Source organism: Schistocerca nitens, chromosome 1 (assembly GCF_023898315.1).
Source record: "Schistocerca nitens isolate TAMUIC-IGC-003100 chromosome 1, iqSchNite1.1, whole genome shotgun sequence".
NCBI lineage: Eukaryota > Metazoa > Arthropoda > Insecta > Orthoptera > Acrididae > Schistocerca > Schistocerca nitens.
Genome location: NC_064614.1, coordinates 587,912,336 through 587,933,635, shown reverse-complemented (window position 1 = coordinate 587,933,635; position 21,300 = coordinate 587,912,336). Strand labels below are relative to the sequence as shown.

At 44.7% G+C, this 21,300-nt stretch overlaps 1 protein-coding gene across 6 annotated transcripts in view; it reads left to right on the top strand.

Annotated features, from left to right (window-relative positions):
• Nucleotides 1-21,300, top strand: part of LOC126255530 (ran-binding protein 3) — a 349,149-nt gene that overhangs the window by 133,847 nt on the left and 194,002 nt on the right. For all 6 annotated transcript variants that reach the window (XM_049955406.1, XM_049955409.1, XM_049955403.1 and 3 more), the window contains one exon: nt 7,569-7,636. The gene's annotated coding sequence lies outside the window, so the exon portion shown is untranslated. The remainder of the gene's footprint in view (nt 1-7,568; nt 7,637-21,300) is intronic.

Genomic DNA, 21,300 nt, shown 5'->3' with positions numbered 1-21,300 from the left:
TATTGTTTGGTAATTAAATTTCTAGACATAACGATTCGTCATCGTCCCCAAAGGAGTTGTCGCTGCACTGAATGAATTTTTTTTTAATGGGACTGCAAATGTGAAACTTATAATTTTATCCAGCATTCTTTAGTATTACTGGTTACTGGAATGTGATAACATTGCGCTATCTGTAAAACCATTTGTTCGTTACTGAAGCAGATACATGTACACAGAGTTTTTGATTTTATAACGACACGACATGTCACGGGATAAATCCGTAACAGCGTAACCTGGCCCTATACTCAAAGGAATAACGAATCAGTTCGCCTTTCATAGAGTATTCTCACACCGAAGATACACTGAAGAACCAAAGAAACGAGTACACCTGCCTAATATCGTGTAGGGCCCCCGCGAGCACGCAGAAGTGCCACAATACGACGTGGCTTGAACTCTACTAATGTCTGAAGTGCTGGAGGAAATTGACACAATGAATACTGCAGGGGTGTCCATAAATCCGTAAGAGTCCGATGGGATGGACATCTCTTCTGAAAAGCACGCTGTAAGGCATCCCAGATATGCTCAAGCGGAAGTGTTTAAACTCGGAAGAGTGTTCCTGGAGGCCCTCATTAGCAATTCTGGACGTGTGGGGTGTCGCATTGCCCTACTGGAGTTGAGCAACTTGTCGGAATGCTTAATTAACATGAATGGATGCAGGTGATCAGACAGGATGCTTACGTACGTGTCACCTGTCAAGAGTCGTATGTAGATGTATCAGGGGACCCATATCACTCCAACTGCACAACCCCACACCATTACAGAGCCTCCACCAGCTTGAACAGTCCCCTGCTGACGTGCAGGGTCCATAGATTCATGCGGTTGTCTCCATGCCCGTACACGTCCATCCACTCGAAACAATTTTAAATAAGACTCGCCCGACATGCTTCCAGTCATCAAAAGTCCAATGTCGGTGTTGACGGGCCCAGGCAAGACGTGAAACTTTGTTCGTGCAGTCATCAATGGTACACGAGTGGGCATTCGGTTCCGAAAGGCCATATCGATGATGTTTTGTTGAATGGTTCCCCACACTGACACTTGTTGATGGGACAGCATTGAAATTCGCAGCAGTTTGCGGAAGGGTTGCACTTCTCTCACGTTGAACGACTCTCTTCAGTCGTCTTGGTCCCGTTCTTGGAGGATTTTTTTCCCGCCGCAGCGATGTCGGGGATTTGATGTTTTACCGGATTCCTGATATTCATAGTACACTTGTGACGTGGTTGTACGGGAAAATCCCCACTTCATCGCTACCTCGCTCGTGCGCCGACTATAACACCACGTTCAAACTCAATCTTGGTAACCTGCCATTGTAGTAGCAGTAACCGATCTAACAAATGCGCCACACTCTGTTTGTCTTATATAGAAGTTGCCGACCGCAGCGCCATATTCTGCCTCTTTACATATCTCTGTATTTGACTACGCATGTCTGTACGAGTTTCTTTATCGCTTCAGTTGTTTATGCTAGCAGTCAGCAGGAATCTAAACACAGTATTGCTGTATGTTTTGCGTTGGTACTCTACAAGCAAATAGCCACAAGCACGTGACAATTGAAACCCCGCTCCATACATCTGTTAACACATAGGATACCAAAACGTTCATTGTGCTGGTAAGTTATACGAACCATTATGAAACCCGATAGCCACAGAAAATGGATCCTCACATTCTATTCATTTGATACGACAGACGCTCACCAGCAGCATGCTGACCTGTACAGAAATATTGAATCATGTCCATTTATTAAGTGTCATTTGTCTGTAACGTTTTACGGGTGGAGAGCTTTAAGCACAGATTACTCCAGCACGCCCCGCCAAATACACAGTTGGATTTCTATCTGTGCGACGTTTTGGCTATACAATCATGTGCAAAGTGGTCATTAAGCCATTTTTGGGCATAATATGCTCTGTGGGCGAGTATGATTATAAAATATTGCCAGAAGATTATAAGTTACTGTCAACTTCCAGGGTTTTGTTTACTTACCTCAGCTACGTTAACCTACTATCTAGAAAGCTATAATGGGTCATCAGTGTTAGTCACGGTGCCCGCCGACGTGAAGTCGCAAACGGCTTCTAACAAGGGATACATCTAGCTTGCAACTTCAGATGGAGCAGCGGACTATATGGATTTTCCGACTAGCGTTTCCGACCCTATTGTAAGTGCTACTGGTACCGTGACGCTTCCGACCAACCACCTTGGCACAATACACGTCGACATTGTGAGCACAGAAGAGGAGACGAATATGTTTCCTGTTTTAATTGCTTGCTCCCAGACACAATTCAAAATACAAATGACAGTTCTTTCTTCCTGATTAAAAAATAAGTTGCGAGGGTGGTCATCGAAAGTGAGATTTCGAGATGGCTACAGTTACAGTATGAAAACAGTGTTCCCCGAAACATGCCTTTCCGATTGCAGTTCACACAAGAACAAAATACAAGACCTGGGATTAACGGAGGATTACAGAGATGGAGAAGTAGTAAGATGTGCACGATGTGTCAGTGCTAAATAACACGGCTCGATGAAACTGGGACCATACATAGAAAGAAATGCTAGAGTTTAGCGCAATTTATTCGAAGGCAATAATTACACTAAAGTCGTTGCGATTTATGGTGCCCCTGGACATTACAAAAGACAGGACATGGCTCGTAATGTGCTGTGTGATCAACGGACGGCAGTGCATGCTCTGCAACGTGCACCCATGCTTATTACAAGGTAGCAAAGGTGGTCTCGTGATGGGCCGTTCCACACACCCCTCCCCTGCACAGTTGACAACTTTTGGGTTGGCGTTGGTGTATGTGGACGTGCTGCAATACGTCTTCCCACCGTATCCCCCACGTTCTCGATGGTACACACGTCAGGAGAACTGGCAGGGCAGTCCATTCGCTGATTATACATTCATTCCAAAAGTTCCTCCACCTCGTTCGATGCGGTCGCGCTTTGTCATTCATAAAAATGAAGTCAGAACCAAATACTCTCCCGAAGAGACGCACATGGAGTAGGAGAAGCGTTTAAGCTAGAAAATAAAGTAATGTTCACAGAAAATGCACAGATCAAAATTTACATTTGTGCAGAATATGAAAAGTTTGTCCAAAATTCTGCTGGTAGAAAATTGTATAAATTGTACTATTAAAGATGATTGTAAAAGTGAAATATATGTATATTGAATAAGCTAACAGTAATCTGCGACATAAAATTTTATTATTTTTTATATTAACTTTTACTCACGTAGATCCACACATTCCATACACATCGCATTTGAATATGTGGGTTTCATACAAGCTCCACACAATGTATGCCTTTTCAGAATCAAACCTTTTCTACAAAAAGACGATTTCCGATTTCTGTTCATGCAGGTAAACCGTCCATCGCAGTCAGTTGTGTGCAGGGGAATGCTAGTGGCGTATTCTATAATTAAATCCATAAGAGAGAATCGTTCTCTCATCTGACGAATCTACTGTACACCACCTTCGTAAACAATGCGCATTCCAACAACAGATAATTTAAGTTTATAGATGTGCAGAATTAATTAGTGTGTATATGTCTGTGATTTGCTTATTGCCATACTCGTCATCACTTCTGTAGTTTTTGGGATGCAGTACATTACAACTCCTATCTTCTCTAAACCACCTTAGTCTCCCATTTAAATTTATAAGCAGATTATCCAAGAATTTGCAAACCGTGTGCTTTGTAACACTTCTATGCTGCAATGAATCTTGTATCAGGTTTCCAAGAAACTAGACCCATCTTCTTGACATTTCGGAGATACTTTATCAGTAAAAGAGCTGTGAATAGGACCAGATTTCAGTTTAAGGTTCTCAAGCCCATGTATACCTGCTTTCAAGCAAATTTGTTTGCTCTGTGATTTAAATTTGACTTTTGAAATGCCAAGCACAGTTTGTTAACAAGAAACATGACATCTTTCATAAAGACGATACTGACAAAAATTTAAGACACTTAACAGTTTTTAGCAAGCCAGCAGCTACTGATCTTTTTCCACCACAGATACCAAAGAATTCCAATGTGCATACTGTGAATTTACCGTCTCTCCCAATGAAATCAAGCTACTATAACAAATTTTTCCGTGGTCTATTAACTATTTCTTGCATATCTTTTAATACTTTCGAATTCTTTGGTGACTGTTCAGAGTAGCTATAAATTCTGTTCAGAATATCTTGAAAGTTTAATAAAAGCTCCAAACAGTATTCAGCTGCTTGACTGTTTGCTAGAACTAATCGATGGGCCACACAATGTTCAAAAATATATTAGAAGACTCGTCTATCATAACTGAATACCATCTAGCTGACTTCTATTTTCGATAAAATATCCTCAGTAATTATTTTACACAATGCATCCTCCATATCATGCATACTATCATAACTTCCACAATTTGCACTGCCACTGAAAGTTAAGTTGGTCAAAGAAAGATATCTTAAGTCTGTACACAGTTCTTTTATTCCGGGGAAATTTCTTTTGCAATCCTGTCCTCCTTTATTATGTAGATGATTATGTATCGTAGCGGTTACTACACTTTCCTCATCGTTTTTACAGGATGCAGCCGAGACTTTGATAAAATTTGGTGCCTCTAACGACTCTCGCAGTGATTTCTTATGCTGCGCCGATTCATGCCTCCTTCGCCCGTTACCCTCGCGGATGACACACTGATTTTCCTGGTCTTTTTTGTCTAAATGTGTTGGATGTAGTCCGCGCCATTTTCATTACATGTATGTTAACTCTCCATCCGTTAGTTTCGGCCATCAATGGCTATCAGGTCTACAACTTGCTTTTTTATATGAATCATAGCCTGAAGGACATTTACATTTGCACGAGTATTGTTACTAAATTCTGAATCAAGACAAGTGTATGTTTCTGTATTGCTTTCCTAGATTCAACACAACTTTCAAATGTTTCTTTATTGCTCTCCCAGATCCAATAAAACTTTCATGTGCATAATTTTAGGGGTTTCTAAACTGATTACAGTTAATTTGCTTTGTACCAAGAATACTTTTTGTAGAATAAATATCAAAGCTAAAAAAAAGTACACCTTAGACGAAAACTGGAATGGTTGTATGGGCTGATTGATGAAGATCTGACAGTGGTAGTACTGACTCAAAGAACGAAGATTGTGTTTATGAAAGCTGTCATGATTTAGGCACAGAACAGTAAGTGTCAGAAAATAATGTATTTGAATCCCAGAAGAAGTAATTCAAGAGGTCTTATTTTTTTCAACAAACGATGTAATAGCCAAATGGAGGAAAAGTAAATATCCTACCAATGTTAGAACGAAATCTTGTAATATTACGCGTTAAGGTGGACCAAAAAATGAAGCTCGTATAACAACGACAGAGACAGATATTACGACGTTATTCTTGGATGAAATTTACTGCAGTAGGTAGTAGTAGTATTTACGGCAATGAAGTTCGTGGTAACTTTTCGAGGGAAAGGGTTGCTTAAGAAACAGATGTCAGAGAGATCAGAACTTTCACTGGTTTCTGCTATCTGTGTGGATCTCTGAGACTTTCTAGAAAGAGTTCACCCAAGTTGTGGGATAACTCACTGGGCAACGGACTTGAATGATGCTACCTTATGCATCAGTGAAAATCGATTCAGGTTGCACTTTAGATGCGTCAGGTTTGATAGGTGTTCGGCTGCTGTCTAGAGGTAGTGGAGCTATTCACGAAGAACAGTTGCCAAAAATATTCAACGCCGAGTGTTTCAAATGGCTCTGAGCACTATGGGACTTAACATCTGAGGTCATCAGTCCCCTAGAACTTAGAACTACTTAAACCTAACTAACCTAAGGACATCACACACATCCATGCCCGAGGCAGGATTCGAACCTGCGACCGTAGCGGTCACGCGGTTCCAGACTGAAGCGCCTAGAAACGCACGGCCACACCGGCCGGCCAAAACCGAGTGTATACCTTACTGTATTTGTGTATTAAATGTGTTACATTTAGATTTAAATAAAACACTTCTAAAATAATTCATATATACCTATGAAAGTGGCCAAATACGCCGTTTATGTTGTGGATGATACCTGTAATTCGCGCAAGTAAACGTGTCAAGAATGATCACGCGAGTAACGGAGGCTTAATGTATCGTCTACTTACGAATAATGGAAGTTCTCCAGAATACTGCACTTTGCAACAATTATACAACACTTGCCACTTCTCCTCGAATTGTTTATTTGGTATGTCTATTTTAGTATCAAATTTTGTTTATTTTGTATGTCTATTTTTAGTTGCAGCAGGACTTAGTTCCCTTTTCTGCCATAAAACAAATTTGATCCGTCACTTCTTAAAATGCACCAACATACAGTGTGCATTTGACAAGAATAAGTGAACCTCGCAGACCCGATCAGTAATGAGATCCACTAGCTCACTAGCTGAGAGGGACACGGCATATCGTTTGTGTGGGTGACATATTGTTACAGCATGTTGAAACTCGAAAGGTTGTATGTTTAGCCTCTATTGTTTGGTTCTGTGGTAGACTTGTCGCATTCTGTGAGGAAAGGCGGCGTTTCGTTTGATTCTTTGACATTGTTCAGGCTTATTTGAGTTTATAGCCTAATTAGGGTTGACCTTGCACAACTGTCAACTTTCGCATGGCTCAAAAGAACAAAGTTCCACGCGCGCCGGCTCTCTTCTCTTGGAGAGAGAATGAAAGGTAAGACACATTTTCGAGAATGCTGCTATAAAGTTCGTCTCATTCTTCGACCTCGAGTAGCAAAAAGCGACTGTGTTAAGAGTACAGCGTCACAATAACGTTGACAAGTGAGAGTACCGTGTTTAAAGATTTGGAGGTCAATACACCAATGTAATATTATGCCTCTTCACACCACAACACCTGGACCACCAAGACGATCATGTTCGACAATGCTGGACCCTTATAAGGCGAGATTTGAGAACACGTAATGCTCAGCGTCTTGACTTGGGGCTTTAAAATGAGTTTTAAAACCTCTGGCTTTCTGAATGAGAAATTAAAATTCATAAAATACAACAAAAAGTTTTTAATCATTTGCTGCAACAGTGTTATGGAAAAAATTCAATATGCCTCTATTCTACGTGATTAGCCAGTCCTAAGCCCGGCGTAATGGACTGTCGCGACATAGTCGTCCAAGCTGGCATAAGATTCGCTGTAAGCTTACTTGCCGGCTCGCCCGACGGCTCCCTTACAGGTTCTGTCGTCTGCTAGACGGCTGCCTCACAGGGAGCTGTGCATGTTTTCCTGGTAGCTCCGGTGCTATTTTCCTTGTGAAGGCTTGGTTGCCTGAATCCTGCCTGCGCTCGCGAATCAGGAAGCGCCTGTGTTGAAAGGTTAATAACGCCTCTTTGCCCTGACTGTTAGTCTTGTTATTCCTACATTAAATTCTGATGATGCGTCAGCGTTTCAGAAGAACTGATTTGAGCTTTAGTTTTGGTACGAGGAATATCAGTAAATGTTTTAAGAACCGTCTTGTGCCTGCCCGTCTCAACTTTTACTTATTACTAACTGGCTGTATTATATATGCTGAAACTATCCTTATTTTTCTTTTGCAGTTCTGGTAACAGCTTTGTGCAGAAGTTTCATAACACCAAGGAACAAATCAGTGAATTATTACGGAACGGTGAGTAATTTGTGCTCTACGCTTTTTTATTTCTGTAAGTACTGTTGTCATTGTCACAGTGATCAATTGAATGAAAAATTTAAAAAAGGGTCCTGTCGTTACGACATGTCTTGGAAACCCTGGACGTTCCACAATCAACAATCTGATGTATCACCTCATCAGAACGATCGGAGAGCTCAAAACTAGTGTCTTGTTGTCCCATTTATTTGGACGTTATCACCATAAAGGTGTTAAACAGTGTGACCAGGGACACCAAGATACTACGCTTTCTTGCCGTTAAATCGTACGGGTGTCGGATAAATAGTCAATTCTCCATATGACGAGCATCACAGTGAAAAGACCAGATCTTAATTCTCCCTCCCCCCCCCCTCTCTCTCTCTCTCTCTCTCTCTCTCTCTCTCTCTCTCTCTCTCTCTCTCTCTCTGTTTCTCTCTCTCTGTCATATTGTTTATGGAAAGGTCTTCGGAGAAAACTTATTTTGATGGACTCATTCGCAAACTTGATAAACGAGAAGCCACTACATCCACAAATGCTCCAGCAAAAAGCAATGGAAAATACGGCCATGTGACACACGAAAGCAATTCTAAAAGTAACGTCCGTTTCTAACATTTCTTTTAGCGTCTCTTCGTGGAATCTTTTCTTGTTCTTCTGCTGGTTGGTAATGGTACTCAAAAATTTGTCGAACAATAGTTTTGTGAGTGAACTCCTTTGTGGGCTTCCTTCCTTATGATTCTATCCGATAAATCTGCAAGACATCTACATTCCGCACGATTAGATTTGTGGTTGGCCTCCATAAATTACTCCGAATAGGTACTCCAATAGGCACTTAAAGCTCATTCGTGATTTCACTAATTAACAAAGGATCGTTTGGTCAAAGGGTATCGCGGCTTTTTGTCCATATAAACCCATAACATAACAATTATCTATGTAGGTTAGCCGACAGTCTTAGCACCAACTTTGTGTAGAAATTTTGTAATGATGTGACCACCTAGCACGCAACTCGCTGTCTTAATGTGGTAAAAACGTTGTGTGCCAGGTCATTTATGTATAGTGTATAACAACATGGACGGCTAAAGTTTCACGACACAGCCGGCCGCGGTGGTCTTGCGGTTCTAGGCGCTGCAGTCCGGAACCGCGGGCCTGCTACGGTCGCAGGTTCGAATCCTGCCTCGGGCATGGATGTGTGTGATGTCCTTAGGTTCGTTAGGTTTAAGTAGTTCTAAGTTCTAGGTGACTGATGACCTAAGATGTTAAGTCCAATAGTGCTCAGAGCCATTTGAACCATTTCACGACACATTTCTTGCTCATAACAGAAGAAAATACTTTCGTTAACGTGGATATGGAAACGCTTTATTTCCGTGTCAGTAGGCCTACTTTCTTTTTCTACAGCCCTTCATAACCCATCAGTCAAGGGAAACACACACGCGCAGAACGTTCTAGAATTCCACATGAAACTTTCTTGCGGGAAATGTTTAAAAAGTCTCCTGTTAACATTGACATGTGCGTCAGCTTGCCTTCGCATTTAATCCCGGATGTGCTGATGTACCCCATAGTATATTGCGCATAGTGTTGCTGTCTTCCACAATAATGGCAAGAAGACACTGCATTTTTGACCTAGTTTGCAGCACTCAGAGTGTCACAAATGCCCCAAAAGGTTAATGGATTTAGATTGGTAGAATATGGAAACCAGGGAATTCATCTACCTACTCCGATGAATATTTCATGTACATGTCATTTAGGAGCCGAAGGGGTTAACACAGAAATGGATATTAGTTTCATCGTACACGAACCACCTTTTTCGTCATACTGCTGAAGAAACATCTAAATCAGGTAAACTATAATCGGAAAAAGCAAAGTAATTTCGACAGTTGGCGGAAGAGCACAAAGCTAAACAAAATCACCAACTATTCCCTCCCAAATATCAATCGAGAATCTTTCTTGATTCCGTGCTTCAGCATTAATCATCTGCTCCGTTGATTATTGGTACAATATTTTATACATTACTGGAGAACCCGGCAATGCTTTGCAATTGCAAAATATCCATAGAAATTGCATATACGTCCTAATCTCCTTTCCTACCCTCTTTCTGTCACTCTCTCTCCACCTCCTCCGTCTGCTCCTCTCTCCCCTTCGTGTTTATTCCCTCTCCTCTCTGCCCATTGTCGTCCCCCCTCCCCTCTGTCTCTATCACCTTGGCTCTTGTTTATTGTTATTGCCAAGGAAATCTTGATGGGAAATGAAGTCGCTTAAAATGAGTGGCGAAATCAGTCAGGATCACTGGTATACAGGGACTAGGTATCCCCCCTGCGGGTCCGGGGATTAGAATAGGCCCGAGGTATTCCTGCCTGTCGTAAGAGGCGACTAAAAGGAGTCCCACCCCCTCAAGGGGGTCGTTAGCGCCTGCGTCCGGAGACGGACGGTTCCACGACATCTATTTGCGGTCATTTTGCTTTTTCACTTCTCGTTTCTTCCTTCCTTTGGTTGGTTCCTTTCTTTGCTCTTCTCCACCTCACTGTCTTCCTTACTCTTTCCCTTGTCTTCTTCTCATTGCCTTCTTCGCCTTGCCTTCTCATTGCCTTCTTCTCCTTGCCTTCTCATTGCCTTCTTCTCCCTGCCTTCTCATTGCCTTCTTCTCCCTGCCTTCTCTAGTCTCCGCCTCGGCGTTTGAGACAGTCTGTCCTCTCTCTCCCTCTCTCTCTCTTCTTTTTCCTCTTCTTCCTTCCTCCCTGTGCGTGCCTGAAGGCCGACCCACGCGTTCGCACGCGTAGCCGGTGACGGGGTAACGCGTAATTCCCCGCCCTGGGTAGACATGTAAGGCACGCACGTACCCCCTGGTAAAGGCCAGTAAGGCACGCACGTACCCCCTGGTAAAGGCCAGGCCCAGGGAGGGGTGATTGCCTGAGCTGATACCTTCTGACCATGCCGATTGGCCCCTCCGTCTGTTTCTCGGGAGGTGTGACCTGAGGTGTAAACATTCATCTAAGGCGGGAGTGCCCTCTGAGAGGGTCCCCACAAGGAAGGAGCGCGCCATCGGAGACGCTGGCAATCATGGGGGATTCCTCCGCAATGGATTTCACTCCATCTCTCTCGACTTCTGCCCAAAAACGGAAACATGACCCGCCACCAGTGACAAAAGTACTACCGCCTGCCCCACAGTTCCTCGTCGTTTCTCGCTCTGAGGACGGAAAGGATTTTTCCTCTGTCAACCCTTTCGTTATCCAGAAGGGCGTAGATGCCATAGCCGGATCTGTAAAATCTTGTACCAGGTTGCGTAACGGTACCTTATTACTAGAAACTGAGAGCGCCTTTCAGGCACAAAAACTGCTTCGGGCCACACTCCTGTACACGTTCCCTGTCCGGGTGGAGGCTCACCGAACTTTGAATTCGTCTCGTGGTGTAGTCTATACTAGCTCCCTCGACGGATTGACTGACGAGGAGATTCAATCTTTCCTCGCTGAGCAGGGCGTGACGGCTGTCCATAGGGTCATGAAAAAGGTCAACAATGACCTTGTACCGACCCGGACACTTTTCTTGACTTTCAATAGTGTTAAGCTGCCATCGCGCATCAAGGCGGGCTACGAGGTTATTTCTGTTCGCCCCTATGTCCCGACACCTACGCGCTGCTACCAGTGTCAGCGTTTCAATTACACTCGACAGTCTTGTTCCAATGCGGCTAAATGTGTCACTTGTGGCAGGGATGCCCATGAGGGTGACTGTCCACCTCCGTCTCCTCGTTGTGTGAACTGTCAGGGTGACCATGCCGCATCCTCCCGCGACTGTCCTGTCTATAAGGAAGAACGCTGTATCCAAGAAATTCGGGTCAAAGAGAAAGTGTCCACCTCGGCTGCTCGCAAGCTATTGGCTAGTAGGAAGCCCACGCTGCTCCCAACGGGGAAATACAGTACTGTCCTCGCCTCTCCTCGGACTACCAGGGAGGTGGCAACCCAGACATGCGATCTGACCTTCAGCACCACGGTTGTCCATTCGGCCAGTGCTAAGATCGCGCGGTCGACGTCTCCTCTTCGTCCCATCACCCCACAGACACCAGCCCCTTCATCAGCTTCTGCTAAGACGAAGACCCAGAAGTCTGATGCACGGGCCTTCAAGAAGGAACCGTCCCGTGCAGACTTCCTACGTACCTCGACCCCCCAGCCTTCGCCCGGTACTTCCACCAAACGTCCTTCCAAGAAGGCTCATAAGAAGCACAGTTCTCCTTCTCCGCCACGGCGCATTTCTTCTCCTGCGCCACCCAGCGGTTGCCGCCCCAGGCCGTCATCCGTTTCGCCTGGCCGCACCGCTGGTAGCCGAACATCTGGCCGTTCACCGGCGGAGGAAGCTCCCCCTCCCGGCCATCTTCCCAAGATGGCCGATGAACCTATAGACCCAATGGACGATGACTGTCCGCCTACTGATAGCGGCGGCAGTGCTCGCTCGAAGTCAGGCCCTCAGCGGCCTTCGAGGTGACCCCTTCTTTCATCTTCCTTTTCTTCTTACGATGGCACTTATTCACTGGAATATTCGCAGCATTCGCTCCAACCGAGAGGACTTGAAGTTGCTGCTCCGCTTGCACCGTCCGCTCGTCGTAGCCCTCCAGGAAACGAAGCTACGCCCATGCAATCAAATTGCCTTGGCACACTACACCTCTGTGCGTTTTGACCTACCCCCTGTGGTAGGTATCCCGGCTCATGGAGGGGTTATGTTGCTGGTCCGGGATGATATTTACTACGATCCCATCACGTTGCACACCGGCCTGCAGGCAGTTGCCATCCGCATTACTCTCCCCACTTTCACATTTTCCATTTGTACCGTTTACACTCCATCGTCATCTGCCGTTACCAGGGCAGACATGATGCAACTTATTGCTCAGCTACCTGCACCATTTTTGTTAACTGGCGACTTCAATGCCCACCATCCCCTTTGGGGCTCTCCAGCATCCTGCCCGAGGGGCTCCCTGTTAGCAGACCTTTTCAACCAGCTCAATCTTGTCTGCCTCAATACTGGCGCCCCTACTTTTCTTTCGGACACGTCTCACACCTATTCCCATTTAGACCTCTCTATATGTACTCCCCAACTTGCACGCCGGTTTGAGTGGTATGCACTTTCTGATACATATTCGAGCGACCACTTCCCGTGTGTTATCCATCTCCTGCAGCATACCCCCTCTCCGTGCTCATCTAGTTGGACCATCTCCAAAGCAGACTGGGGGCTCTTCTCTTCCAGGGCGACCTTTCAGGATCAAACCTTCACAAGCTGCGATCGTCAGGTCGCACACCTCACGGAAGTCATTCTCGCTGCTGCTGAATATTCCATCCCTCACCCTACTTCTTCTCCACGTCGCGTACCGGTCCCCTGGTGGACCGCAGCATGTAGAGACGCTTTACGTGCTCGTCGACGTGCTTTACGCACCTTTAAACGCCACCCTACAGTGGCGAATTGTATCAATTATAAACGATTACGTGCACAGTGTCGTCGTATTATTAAAGAAAGCAAGAAAGCCAGCTGGGCTGCTTTCACAAGCACCTTCAACAGTTTTACTCCTTCTGTTGTCTGGGGTAGCCTGCGCCGGCTAACTGGCACTAAGGTCCACTCACCAGTTTCTGGCTTGACGGTCGCGAATGACGTCCTTGTGGCCCCTGAGGATGTCTCCAATGCCTTCGGCCGCTTTTTCGCCGAGGTTTCGAGCTCCGCTCATTACCACCCTGCCTTCCTCCCCCGCAAACAGGCAGAGGAGGCTAGGCCACCTAACTTCCGCTCCTCGAATCGTGAAAGTTATAATGCCCCATTCACCATGCGGGAACTCGAAAACGCACTTGGCCGATCACGGTCCTCCGCTCCAGGGCCTGATTCTATTCATATTCAGATGCTGAAGAACCTTTCTCCTGCGGGTAAAGGTTTCTTCTTCGTACTTACAATCGCATCTGGATTGAGGGACATGTTCCCGCATGCTGGCGCGAGTCTGTTGTTGTCCCGATTCCTAAGCCGGGGAAGGACAAGCACTTGCCTTCCAGTTATCGACCCATCTCGCTTAACAGCTGTGTCTGTAAAGTGATGGAGCGAATGGTTAACTCTCGATTGGTTTGTCTGCTCGAGTCTCGACGCCTACTTACCAATGTACAATGTGGATTTCGTAGGCGCCGCTCTGCTGTTGACCATCTGGTTACCTTGTCGACCTTCATTATGAATAACTTCTTGCGGAAGCGCCCGACCGCGGCTGTGTTCTTTGATTTGGAGAAGGCTTACGACACCTGTTGGAGGGCGGGCATTCTCCGCACCATGCATACATGGGGCCTTCGCGGTCGCCTCCCTCTTTTTATTCGTTCCTTTTTAATGGATCGACAGTTCAGGGTACGTGTGGGTTCTGTCCTGTCAGACACCTTTCGCCAGGAGAATGGGGTGCCACAGGGCTCAGTTTTGAGCGTCGCTCTCTTCGCCATCGCGATCAATCCAATAATGGATTGCCTCCCAGCTGATGTATCAGGCTCCCTTTTCGTGGACGATTTTACCATCTATTGCAGCGCGCAGTGTACACGTGTCCTGGAGCGCTGTCTTCAGCGTTCTCTTGACCGTCTTTACTCCTGGAGTGTCGCCAATGGCTTCCGTTTTTCTGCCGGGAAGACGGTCTGTATTAACTTCTGGCGCTACAAAGAGTTTCTCCCACCGTCCTTACGACTCGGTCCCGTTGCTCTCCCAATCGTGGAGACAACAAAATTTTTAGGTCTTACATTTGACAGGAAACTTAGCTGGTCTCCACATGTGTCATATTTGGCTGCCCGTTGTACCCGTTCTTTAAATGTCCTCCGTGTTCTCAGTGGTATGTCGTGGGGAGCGGATCGAACCGTCCTGCTTCGTCTATATCGGTCGATCGTCCGCTCCAAGCTGGATTATGGGAGCTTCGTATACTCCTCTGCACGGCCATCCATCTTACGCCGCCTCAACTCCATACAACATCGGGGTTTACGACTTGCGATCGGAGCATTTTATACTAGTCCCGTAGAGAGTCTTCATGCTGACGCTGGCGAATTGCCACTCACCTACCGGCGCGATATACTGCTTTGTCGGTATGCCTGTCGGCTACTGTCAATGCCCGACCACCCGTCTTATCGTTCCTTTTTTGACGACTCTCTCGACCGTCAATACGGGTTGTATGTCTCTGCCCTGCTACCCCCTGGAGTTCGCTTTCGTCGCCTCCTTCAACACCTTAATTTTTCACTCCCTGCAACCTTTCGAGTGGGCGAGAGCCACACGCCACCTTGGCTCCAGGCTCAGGTCCGCGTTCACCTTGACCTCAGCTCGCTCCCAAAAGAGGTTACCCCCGGTTCGGTCTACCACTCCCGTTTTGTTGAACTTCGTTCGAAGTTCATCAATATGACCTTCATTTATACAGATGGCTCAAAGACCAATGACGGGGTCGGGTGTTCTTTTATTGTCGGGGCACAAAGTTTCAAATACCGGCTCCATGGCCATTGTTCGGTCTTCACAGCTGAACTCTTTGCCCTCTACCAGGCTGTTCTTTACATCTGCCGCCACCGACATTCTGCTTATGTCATCTGCTCCGATTCCCTGAGCGCCATCCAGAGCCTCAGTGATCCGTATCCGGTTCACCCTTTCGTGCACCGGATCCAACGCTCTCTTCAGCAGCTGGTGGACGTCGGTTCTCCGGTTAGCTTTATGTGGGTCCCTGGCCATGTCGGTATCCCTGGGAACGAAGCTGCAGATGCCGCGGCCAAGGCTGCGGTCCTCCAGCCTCGGACAGCTTCTTGTTGTGTCCCTTCGTCGGATTGTAGCAGGGTAATTTGTCGGCGCATTTTATCGCTGTGGCATGCTGATTGGGCTGCACTTACAGACAACAAGCTTCGGGCCTTGAAACCTCTTCCCGCGGCTTGGACGTCCTCCTCCCGCCCTTCTCGGCGGGAGGAGGTCGTTTTGGCCCGGTTACGCATTGGCCACTGCCGGTTCAGCCATCGCCATCTGCTGACGGCTGCGCCGGCGCCGTTCTGCCCATGTGGGCAATTGCTGACGGTCCGCGACATTTTAATGTCCTGTCCGGATTTTAACACACTGCGTCTAGATCTTAACCTGCCATGTACTCTAGATGCCATTTTAGCGGATGACCCACGAGCAGCTGCTCACGTTCTTCGTTTTATCAATTTGACAAACCTCTCTAAGGACATTTGATGATGCAGTTTTTTAATCCTTTGCCTGTCAGTCTGTCTTTTATCGTGTTTTCCCTTTTAGTTGTTGTTTTAAACTTGTGCCTCGCGGTGCATTCTTAACGTAGTCAGGGCGCTAATGACCATTGAATTTGTGCGCCCTAAAACCACAAAAAAAAAAGGACTAGGTATGAGAGAACTCTTTCGCTGCAGGACCTTTGAGGATGGTAACTAAAGTGACAATGTTTTGCCTAGTTCTCATCTGCAAACTGGTAGGATTACAATTTTTCGGGCGATCCACATTCTGTACCACGAAAACCCGACCCTGAGTACTAGACTGCTTATTGTCATCCGCTAATTGTCATCTATTGTTTACAAGCAGTTGCAACTACGGTTTGTACTACCATTATTTGTATTATAGCTACGAAAGCCATAGCGACTTCGTTAACCCTTAACTTCCCACGTCATTTATTTGTCACGATGCTGTCTGATAGACGCTATATTCAAATAGTCATAAAAATTTCATTCAGTAATTTCAGTGAAACAATTCCGTTTTTAATGTAAAAGGTTAGAGTAATACTACACAAAAAATATTCAGATAAATCTTAAAGTTTGTTTTTACGAAACAGAAAACGGCACAAAATGAATATAATAGTACTTCATATAAAAAATCAAATACCTTGCACTTCAAAATTTAGTCATTGCTATATTTTTATTGTTTATTACACACGTGATAATAAAAACATAAGAAACTACTCTAAAATATTTTAAAAAATAAAAATTTCACTAGTATTTCGTAGGTTTTTTAGTTTCATTCTCAGAAGGGTTTTTTTGCACCCGCTCCAAATTTTTGCCGAGTATTCAAGGCAGATTGGCTTCTTTCATCAATGGCAAATATAAGACGTCTTCCTCTTCTTTTTGGGCTCACATGTGGAACATGTTTTGCGTTTTTTCAGTTGTTCTACGACGACTTCTGCTACACTTAAAACACGGCGAATGGATGCACGAAAAATGCTGTTAGTTCACATAAATCAGCTTCATACCAAATATGTGGATATTCTCAGACTTCTCGTTTTAAAATACGATGTGCAAAATATTGGCAGCCATAAGCAAATTCCAAATGGTAAGAGGATCTGGCTTATTACCTACTTGAGCAGGGGTCGCGCTGTTTTCAAACGAATGATGTTACGTTGCCGAACACGAAATTGTTTGAGAAGAGGCTTCGACGACAAGCAATATTTGTTTCGACCAAATATATTTCTAGCAGAACCTGTAGCTAGTGATTCAGTCTCGACACTTCCGTCTTCATCACTTTTAACCACTTACTTCATTCAAGGAATTCACAGGTAGCAAAACAAATTCATCTTCACTTTCAGACTGTTCCGATTCTGAATTATGTTCACTTTCGATTCCCTTATCCCTATCTGATCCAATATCACTTCCTAAACTGCGCTCTAACCACTTAAAAACAGTATCCTCAAAGTCGGGTCTGTAAAACGAACAGTAGACGAAGACCTGGTCGCTGAAGACAACGCAACCCCTGGTGCGGTGGAAACTGCTAGCACGAAAATGGTAGTAATAATATCGGCCCAAATCACCCTCAAGTTGCTGCCAACAAGGGAAACCACGGCAGCTCCGGGACAGAAAAACCAGACAACACCATAATCTTCTGCCCCACCCGTATGCATTAGCAACAAAGTAACAATAAACGCTAGCGGTATGTGAGACCGCACCTGGGGCGTTAATGGTCAAGATGTGTGAAGTAAATACCTCAGCGAGATGTACCCTCTTGAAGAAAGAATCGCAATAGTGGAGGCGTACGTGTCCGCCGGTTCATTTGAGGATAGGCTGGACATTTTTGCAAAGAAGTTTTCCGAACGCTTCCATACCAGCAAAGTGCAGTATACAGGGTATGATGTCAAAGTGGCGCAAACGCTAAAAGAAACGAGCTTTGATCGTGGATATTCGGACACGAATGATCCAGAAGAGTCCCTTTGAAGCCGACACGTAAATTTTCGCAAGAAGTGAACGTTTCGTATGGGTCTTATCATATCACCAAGAACTTAAGGAGAAAGATAAGGCACAATGTGTGAATTACTGTACGTGGTTATGTCAAACAATGAGAGTTGAATTTTGGATCAGTTGCTGCATTTAATGGGTGATGGAAGTCTGGTTCCATTTGACAGGACATGTAAACCCCCAGTACACCAGATACTGGTCACAATCAGCCCCTACACGTTCAATGAGGAACCTTCGCACAGCGAAAAAATTAGAGTATTGTGTGCCGTGTCAGCAAGTCGGGTTGTGGGTCCGTATTTTTTGGAAACACTGGTAAACACTGTTGTGTGTATGAGAATCTTCGAGGAGTTTTACGCACAGTTGACCCCCCAGTGGACGTACGTATGCTGCCTTTCAACAGGGTGGAGCGAGCTCCCACATCTCACGCGAGTCAGTCTCACGAATTCATGAAAAATTCGCAGAATAAAGGACTGTCACCAAAGGATTGTGGCTGCCGTTTTCGCCGGGCCTAACCACTTGGGCCTCTTATTTGTGGGGCAGACTAAAAGGAAAAGTATACGCAAGCCACCGAATAACGTTAGAAGGCTTGAAGGGCAGTATTCATAACGAAATTTTGAGAATTGATGCGGCAGAGTTGAATATTTTAAAATAGTTCATCTACAGAGTATCTCGGTTTGTTTCCAAAGATGACAGTTGTTCATGTTTGAAGACTAAAACGAGAGGAATTATTTCAGGAAAATAGCGATGTAAAACTACCTTAAATAATGAATTACATGACAAATTCCAACAACTGTTGTGAGAAGAATAGTAAGTTGACAGTGGTACACTTTGGTGACTTGTTCCAAGGTGTTAACTAAACATGAGAATCTTGTCCTTAACATGTCCGATATTACAAGCAGGTACAATACAGCATGTGAGACTGAACAGCTAAGTAAAACAACGGTAATTATAGAGAGGAAAATTTTTTAACAGGGCAAGTGAAACTACAGAAATTGAAGTCAAGGAAAAAGGTGGCGTATCAGTAGGAGGGATTATTTACATAGTGGTGTGGATAAAATTATTAGGAGCATCTGCAGTTAGAAGTGGCGAGTAATGGAACTGTGGTCATTCAGTACAAAGCTTGGGCAAGTGGATATATGTTTATTAATTGCCATTATTTCGAGGTAGTTCATCTTCCTCAGTTTGTTGATTTTATAACGTCAGTCCACACTTCTTGATTTTTCAGATTTACTATCTGATTACGTCGAAACAACGCTTCACACTATTTTACTAAAATGACTGACAGATTATTGAATAAAGCATTAGCAGAAGCGTACCTATGCAAGAAAAATCAATTCTTAATAGTAGCTGCATACGCTGAAAACGGTGTAGATGCATAAGGTTATGAAATAATACTCGCCAGTCATGTTTAGAGGTGTACAAGTTCCCCTTGTAACCCGCTTGCCCCTAGCTCCTCTGCAACCATTCATGCAGGTCAGCCTGCCGCAACTTAAACACAAGAGTGCGCGTGTACTGAGGCATAGTGGGTAATGCGGCCGACTTGGGCTCCCGCAAGCCCGTGCTACCTGGGTTCCCGCAGGCCTGCCAAGCTTCACGGGACCCGCTCAGCTTGCCTCACCCGACAGGTTGCGCTGTCATGCTAGCGTGACTAGAGTAGCCAGTTAGTTAGCCCGCAGTTCATTTATCGCAACGGTGGAGGCTGCACAGTGAATAGGTCGAACTTTAGTGAGATTGAAAAAAAAAATTGACAACTGGCGAATACATGCTGGTAACGGAACAGATCACAAGTGCCGCACGGGAAACGTTTTCGTGTGTACATGAGGCCGCTTCAAATAAATCGGTAGGTGTGTCTCAATGCAAACTATGAAAAAAGCTCTTAAGTACTTATTCAGAAACCTAGAGTATGTTACGACATGTGTGCGAATTTGACAAGCAGTTCCCTCACTCAGTAAATATCCTGAAAGAGGACAAAGATTTAGTGGCCGAAAACTGCGTCGAAATGTGTGCTAAGGACCTGAGACCATTTAGCAGTATAGAGGGAGAAGGATTTCTTAATTTAGGGCAGACACTAATCGACATAGGTAAAAAATATGTCTCAGTTGATATTAAAAATATTATGCCTTCCCGAGTGAGAGTAGCTAGGAAAGTTCAAACCTTAGCTGATAAAGTGCGCATCAAAATGCTCCCCGATATAGTGCATGCGATTCGTTCTGGTATATGTGCCAGTACAATTGATCTATCGACAGACAATTACAAAGGGGTGCATTGCATTACATGTTCGTGACAATGCATTACATAAATTCAGACTGGTGTTTGAATAAATATGTACTGATGTGCTCTGCGTTTCCTGACTGCCCAAAAACTGGCTCGAATATTCGAAACGAGTTGGAAGATCGCTTAGAAACTATGGGTGTTTCTCGTGAAGACATTGCCAAAATTACTTTTGTCACATACCAGGGCAGTAACATTGTCAAAGCTCTCGAAATATATCAGCATCTTCCATGCATGGTTCATAGTATAAACACAGTCTTGAAACATGTTCTGAGCGAACAGGTTTTGAAAGAATATGTTCCAAATATTTTAGCCATTCGTAATACAGTGCGGGCTACGGTTTCCTACTTCAAGAGAAGAGGTCTCTGTGTGAGACTGAACTCGTCTTTAAAGCAGTGGGTTTCAACTCGTTGGAATAGTTATTTTGACATGCTTGTATCAGTCCATTCTCAGATTGAATCAGTGAAGGCTGTCTTACATAACGAAGGTGCCTCTGATAAGATGCTGGGTTATGATCACCATATAACTGGCCTGCTTATAGCATTTCTTAAGCCGTTTAAAGAAGCCACAATTGATCTAGAGGTTGACAAGGAGCCAACCCTACATTTAGTTGTACCGTGGTTTTATGCCTTAAAAGCTCACTGTACTGTACGGGATAACGATGAAGAGGTTTGTAATTTTATTCCATCTGAATATTATAGAACCACTTGTGAAATATGTATGTTGATGAAATGTATTTTCAGGACATGAAACCTTTGAAACAAGCCGCCGGTGCCTTCCTAGAATAGAAAATGTGCGTTAGTATGTTGCATAAAATTGCAACGTTTATAGGTCCTAACAACCGTTCATTAAGAAAGTTAACCGAGGATGAAAAAATTGATGTTTACCAAGCGGCACGACAGATGTTTGCTGAAAGTAAACTCCTAAGATAATGCATATATTCTTCATCTACATGTACATCGGTACTCTGCAAGTCACACGCAAGTGCTTGGTTGAGGGTTCATCGAACCACTTTCAACTTATTTGTCTCCTATTCTCGAATTTCGCGCGGGGTAAAACACCTACATCTCTCCGTCTGAGCGTTGCTTTTTTGTATTTTATTCTGATGCTCATTTCTTCCAATGTAGACGGGACTCAACATTATATCTTCGAATTCGGAGGTGTAAGTTGGTGATCGAAATTTCATATATAGATCGCGCAACGTCAAAAAACGCCATTGTTGTA